The following is a 7,671-nucleotide window of genomic DNA, read 5'->3' on the forward strand; positions in this document are numbered from 1 at the left end:
AAATACAAGTAGACTCCAAGCCGCAGAGAAAGCGTATCTTCCGAATGGAGCGAGGAGTCATGAGCGTGGAATGTGACCGCTCCTGGTTGGAACATGTAGGAGCCATAGACCTCGAGCAAGCAGGACTAGCCCAGCCAAGAATGACATCTGTATTTAGAACTGAATCACCATCTGAACTGTGCCCACTAGGGGAGACCACCTCTTCTAGTGAAGGAGGGGGATTCAACTTTGAATCAGAAGTTAGTTCGGATAGTGATCCAGAGATCCCTAGGCCGCCCACAACCAGACGCACCAAGGGGGACCTACCTGTCCACTTGAGGCGCAGACAATTGAGACAAGAAAAGGCAAAACAACCTAGGGATGCTCGAACGGAAGAACAACAAAAACCGCAGGACCTCCCTAAATGATTTATGAAATTCAAAAAGGGGGATAGGGTGGTAGTTCTGCTAGGTGCCAAACGTCAAGCACAGACAAGTGAACCAATCGAGGGACCAGCCAAGGTCAAAGAGGTGGACCTAGCTCAAGAATGGGAACCACCTCGACCAGTCTTCATCGCTGATGACTTGACTTATGAAGAAAACGAGTCTTGTCGCTCTCTTGCGAAAGTACATAGACATGTTTGCCTGGTACTTAGGAGAGCTTAAGGGGGTAGATCCGAGTGTCATAACCCACAACATACCCATGATGCCAGATGCAATACCGGTCAAGTAGCGACCGTACCCTATGAATCCAAAACATGCTCATGCTGTCAAGGAGGAGATTGATAAGCTGATGAGAGCAGGATTCATTTATGAAATTGAGCATACAGATTGGATATCGCCCATAGTCATCGTGATGAAGAAGAATGGAAAAATCCGAGTGTGTATCAATTACAAGAAGGTAAACGCGGCCACCAAGAGGGACAACTATCCGTTGCCGTACACCGAGCACATGCTTGAGAGAGTGGTAGGCAAGGAAGCCTACAGTTCCCTGGATGGCTTCTCAGGGTACAATCAGGTACAAGTGGATCCTGCGGACAAGCATAAGACTGCCTTCGCCACTGAGTGGGGCGTCTTTGCTTACATAGTCATGCCCTTCAGGTTGACTAATGCCCCTGCAACTTTCCAATGCCTCATGTGCACCATCTTTAAGGACATGCTTCGCAAGGAGTTAGAAGTCTTTGTCGACGACCTCTGTGTCCACTCGACTTGGATCGAACACTTAGACAAACTATAAGTAGTCTTTAAGCGGTGTCGTTATACCGTCTCTCCTTGAACCCCTTAAAGTGCTAGTTTTGGGTGAAGCATGGATGGATTCTGGGGAACATGGTGTCGAAGAACGGCATTGCCATTGACTTCTCAAAGGTTAGGGTCATTGTTGACCTTCCACCCCCGAGCAACTGCAAAGGAGTTCAATGCTTCCTAGGCCATAGTGGGTACTATCGGCGCATGCGTTGATCGCCAGACCATTGTACAAGTTGCTTATAGTCTTCGAATGGACTGAAGCATGCCAAAGGGCATACGAAGAGTTGAAGAAGGCTCTAACCACAACACCAATCCTACAAGCCCCAGATTGGACCATCACCTTCCACATTCATATCGACGCTTCTAAGCTTGCCGTGGGGGTAGTGTTGTGCCAGCCTTGCAAACACAATTTAGGCTATCCAGTGAGCTTTGCTAGCAGACAACTCACTGAGACGAAAATGAATTACTCAACTACGAAAAGAGAGGGATTAGCCATGGTATTCACAGTAAAGAAATTTCGGCATTACCTTTTAGCCACACCCTTCACCTTCTTTGTGGACCATCAAGCCTTGCTATATTTAGTAAACAAACCTTGTGCTACTGGATGCATAGCTCGATGGCTCCTTCTGCTTTTAGAGTTCGACTTCTCCGTAGTGGTATGGAAGGGAAAACAGCATTACGTGGCTGATCACATGTCTCCTATTCCCACCGGAGAAGCCATTGGACAAGGTGTTATTGATAAACTGCCCGACACCCATCTGTTTAACCTCTCCAGTGAGAGAGACCTATTTAAGACTGATCTAATGCCATATTGGGTAGATGACATAGTCCAAGTGCTTGAGCACGGACTACCTGATCGACCAATAGAAAAAGCCCGGCTTAGGCAATTAATAATTAAGATCTAGCCCTATCAATTGATTGCAGGCCAACTCTATAGGTTGGGGCAAGACAGATTGTTGCGCAGATGCGTGTGCAAATATGAGACGCACGATGTGCTCTCAGAAGCGCACGGCGGGATTGTCGGAGGGCTCTTTAGCGGAGACACAACAGCATGAAAAGTGTTGCAGTCTCAACTGTGGTGGCCCACGCTTTTCCGCGACGCAACACGATTCGTCAAGCACTGTGACGAGTGCCAGCGGAGGACGAAGGTCCCAATTCGCAAAGATCGAATGGAATTAACCTCGGTTATTGCTCGACAACCCTTCAAAAAATGGGGAATTGATTTCATTGGGCCCATCAATCTTGCAACACAGTATTCGCAGGCTAAGTACATCATTGTGGCCACGGATTACCTCACTAAGTGGGTAGAAGCACGAGCCACACGAAAAAACGACGCTAGAACGATGGCTAAATTCTTATGGGAGCAAGTAATCTCACGATTCGGTTGCCCCATCGAACTGGTCAGTGACCAAGGCATACACTTCATCAATGAAGTGATCGCGCATCTCCTGTCCACCTTCCTCATCATCCATTGCAAATCCTCGCCATACTACCCTCAGGCAAACGGCCAGGCCGAATCAACAAATAAGATTCTTGTCAATGTCCTAACCAAGGTTGTCTCTGCTTCACATAGCGACTGGGACAACAAGTTGATGGCGACTCTGTGGGCTTACCTAACCGCTTATAAAACGGCTATCGGTCAAACCCCCTTTAGGCTGACGTATGGGACAAAAGTGATCCTACCATTATAATTCTTCGTCCCTAGCCTGAGAATAGTGCTTCAAGAGTGATGGGAAGGGAAGGAGGCATGGACGCAATGACTAGTTGAGCTCGAACGTCTCTCGAAGACTCGTCTTCTTGCCACCCATGCACTGATCTGTGAGAAAGCTCGATGTAAGAGCTGGTTTGGCAAGCACGTCAAGCAGCGCGAGTTCGAATAGGGTGACTTAGTGCTCCTCTACTCAGTTAAAGGGCATAAGCAAAAGATGAAATTTAGAGGTCTTGGACCCTTCAAAGTTCGTGCAATCAGCCAAACAGGCAACGTCGAACTCGAGACCCTAAACGGTGAAAGAATAGGCTTATTCAATGGCAGTCGTATCAAGAAGTACTACCCTCCTACACATCCTTTGCACGAACCATCGATGTTAGAACTGCCTGTCAAGGTACGAGTAGCCACAATCATTGAAATCGACGACGAGGACGAGGAGGCCGTGGAGCCTACATACCTTCGTATCATGGTCATGGCAAAACAAACATGTATGTACTTTCACCGCCTTGATCGACGAGGGAGCAGACTTCAATGCCCTGACCTATGATCATTGGACTCAACTTGGCCAGCCACAACTTCAACCCACCACTGCAAAATTAAGCCCATATGGGGCTCATTCCTATGCACTACTCGACAAGTGCAAGGCATCTGTTTCTATCGAGTCTGAGACTATTCCATTGATTTTTTACGTGCTGCCAAATGCTAAAAACGCAAGCATAGAGTCACTGCTGGGGCGCACCTTCAAAAAGCAGACCCACTGCAATGTCGATTACGCGTCGCAGCGCATCCACCTAGCAATAGGCAACGTTCGCATTGCTACAGATTTAGCAAGGGCTATGGAACCTCATCACGGGCCACCCAGCCACCATTGATAGAAACACCTGTAGGCAATTCTAAGGAGGGGGTAGTGTGCGACTGCCACTCCCCGAGTCTCATCGCCCGCAACCCATACCGGCCAAAGCTAAGGCCCCACAGCCTCGCCTTCAATGGGTGCCTAAACAACCGCAACAGTCGCCTAGGAGTCGACGCTCCTACCCTCATAAGATTAGAAACTCTAAACCTAGGAGGCCCAAACACAGTCACAAGAATAGATGTGTAATCAGTCAAAGATGGGTCCCTAAGGCTCTCTTGCGCGCACAAGGCTACTATGAGGGCAATGCTTGGCTATGGATACCTAAGCCCCACACGGCCAGAGGCACCACTCGTACGCCAACCTCAAGCTCGATCATCCCAAAAACTGTAGGACCTCAAAACCACAAGTTGTAGAGCTTCCCCGACCCGCAACCATCAAGTTCATCCATGCGCGAACCTACATGAATCAGCCAAGCATGTCGGACCAATCAACAACCGCCAGATTGAGCATCATCACAAGCAGGAAATGATCCGGCTTTCCAAATCCATGCTGAAAGCAATAGGCCATCACTCGAGGCTGGTGCTAACCTAGCCTCTATCCCAGCGACCCAATCGCAAGCTCTTGAAGTCCTACCTCAGCAACTCTCCGTCGTCAAAGGCTCAAGTCCTACCAAACCCCAACCACCCGCAAGCCTTAGGCCCTCTTACGAGAGGAAATCCTTTCTCTCACTAGCAGCTGATTTAGTTGAGGAAATAGGGGATGACATGGTGGATTGCATTAAGCGACTAGATGCTACTTTTGTGTCACTAGCTCTGAGCTAAGAGGACGAGGAGTTAAGAAGAAAAGAGGAGGAGGACCTGGCCGAAGCTACACGCCAATCCATCGAGCAGCAGTGCAGGGCGGATGAGCTAGAAGCTTGGAATTAGCCCAGGGAAGAGAGGCCTAGCTCCAGCATGTAGGCCCTAGAACCCATGCCCCCCGCAGTTCTAGAAGGAAAAGGCAAAGCACCTCTGCATCCCATCCCCACCCTCATGGCACCCCCCGCTGAACCCACTACGCCCACCCCTAGCATCCCCACCAGCTTGGAAGTGTCCAACCTGGTGACCTGGATGCAATACTTCATCAGCACCAAGGAAATGGCCCAAGGGAAAAGCACGGAAACTATAATCACGGGACCAAAAAGGCCAGCTGCAGATGCTGAATTAAGGCAGGATCAAAAGCGCCCGCGCATGGAGGCCTCAACCACCCCCACCCACACAACAATGACGCCACCAGCCAGTTACGATGAATACGTCGCTGAGCTGCTCTCCCAAATGGAGAGAGCGAAGAAGGAAAAAAGGATGGCTGTGGTGGCTGAGTTGATGACAGAAAAAGAGTCAGTGGCAGCTTTCCAATTGGAAAAAACCCGCATCATCGCCATGCAGCAATGCCAAATATTCGAACTCAAGCAAGAGTTGAAAGCCAAAGAGGATAGGGAAGAAAGTTACAAGCAGCGGCTAGAGGACGAGAATCAGGAACTCGTGCAGATGCAGCGGGAGTACAAGCTCCTCCTGATGCAATATAAGGAACTGGAGTCAAAGTATAAGGAACTAGAATCAAAGACCACCACCATTGAGCAGATGATGGAGGAGCTGAACGCCAAGGAAGAGGAGAGGAGCCAAGAGAGGGAGCAACAATGAAAGAAGATCGAGTCTATGACTGGTCAGCTATGTCTCGGGAAGAAAGAACAAGACAACATGAGCAAAGAGCTCAGGGACCAGGAGTAGAAGCTCGTAACCCTAGCTCAAAAGCAGGGGGAGAGCATGGAAGGAATGAGCAAAAGGGCCAAGGAATGGGCTACGCAGAACGAGGCACAGGTGAAGGCATTGGCACGGTGCCTCGCCTTGGTGGAGAAGGAAAAAATCTTGGCAGAAAGCAAAGTGGATGCCGCCCAGACAGCCTTCACTGCCCAACAACAAGCCTTCCCCAATACGCTGCTGGATACAACTCAACCAGAGGGAACAGAGCCATTGGAGGTGGTGAAGAAGAAATTAAGCATCGCACGCAGAGCCCTGCATGTGGGGCTGTAGATGCCACCCCAACTTGCAGAGGTACGGCTGGGCCTAGAGGAGCAGCGAAAGTATCTACTACTGGCCGGCCTAACCCCCTAGGAGATAGGTGCCCTCGATTTTGAAGAAAGAACACTAAAAGAAAACCGGCAGGGGGAGGAAGTCGAATTCGAAATCGACATGAATAGATTTAGAGAAGATGTAATCCCGCAGCCCCCCTCGCCGCACGAACAAGATCACCAACAACCCGACCTGCCCCTGGACAGATAGGCCATCCTCAAGGAGCGACGGAAAAAGATGGTGGAAGAGGCCAGAAAAAGGCTGCAGGCCAAGCTAGTGGTGCAGCCATCTGCCCCCCTCCCACCATGCCCCGAAGACCTCCCAATGCAATTCCACGCAGAACTAGTGGTCTAGGAACGGCAAGAAATGGAAAAGGACCCTTTCTCCTTCAGTTTCCTTATGCCTGATAGCCTGAGAAGGGTCCTACTGATCAAAGTGATGGAGGAGGTGATCGCGCGGCTGGTAGCCGACTAGGCCAAAGATGGCTGGAGGACAAGGCAAGGACCCCCACTTTGTGGGGCACGGAAGAGGCCGAATTCTTGCAAGACAAAATATACGAAGTGCCACACATGGTAAGGGGCTACGACTGCCAACCCCTCTGGAGGAGGCGAATATGTAATACCAACATGCTCGCCTAGATGGAATTTTGTAACACCCTACCCTACGAGCGGAACGACCCCACGTTTATAGCGTATCCCCGTAGGGTAGGCGTGCATTTTGTCGCCACCCTCTATGGGAGGCATGACTTCCCCGTCATCTACAATGCCAACGCCACTTCCTTTGAGGACGCTCTACTTTTTAACCTAGGAAGCCTGCCCGCCTCCATGACGCGTTTCCTCGCTGAGTTCTCCTCGTGCCCAGATCCTGCATTCATAACCACCTGTAATTACCTTAGGCTCCTTAAACTCCTACTTAAGCAAGATCTGGCACCACAAGAAAGCGGCTTGCCTCCCCTCTTTTTTGATCCTAACGCTATTGATAGTTGCGCTATGACCCACTTAATGATGAGGGCTAGCCTACTACCTTCATTTTGCCTAGCGCTCCTAGAGGATATGAGCGATAGCCAATTCACTAGGTGCAATCACCCCTTGCTGTCCACCACCTCTCTCCATGTCCACATGAACCTGAAAGGGTACATGCAGAGCCACCAATTTTTACGCAAATCCATCTGCCCGCCCTCCCCCCCTCATTCTAACGACGAGAACTAGACTTGGCTGTCTTGCTCCTTAGGTAATACTATCCCGAAATGTATCCAAAAAAAAAACACACACACACACAAAAGGCCACGATCACTGCACCTAGGGGTCCTTAAGTTAGGTGTGTCCAGTGACCTTGGTTGGCTGGCTCCGCTCCTAACCCCGTAGCCCTTTGATCCCCCACGTCACGCTTAGGGCAAATCAACGGCAGGACACACCTAGGAAGGTAACACTCACCTACGGTTCAATCTGTCACCCTAAGCCACTGGCACCACACCCCCTTAACACAAACGGGGTCTTCAAGTGTGGGACATCACCCGAGTTTGCCTGCGGTTAGACCCACTTCCCCATTTCACTAGCACGAGCACATTGCACCAACACGCTGAGGACGGCGCCCCCCCTAGGTAGAGCACCGCACCTTCTTCTTCAGGTACACCACAAATGCCCAACCACCAACTTCGGAGGCCCTTGTCCACCCATGCAATCCACTGAGCTGCTCCAACGAACCTCGTTCTTGAGCTTCCACAAGCACCTGAGTCTACATGTGGCCCTCACCCTTACACCCATGCCAAAGTGCCATGGG

The sequence above is a fragment of the Lygodium microphyllum genome, chromosome 21, assembly GCF_053477565.2.
Source record: "Lygodium microphyllum isolate KBCC chromosome 21, Lygodium_microphyllum_v1.1.10, whole genome shotgun sequence".
Taxonomy (NCBI): Eukaryota; Viridiplantae; Streptophyta; class Polypodiopsida; order Schizaeales; family Lygodiaceae; genus Lygodium; species Lygodium microphyllum.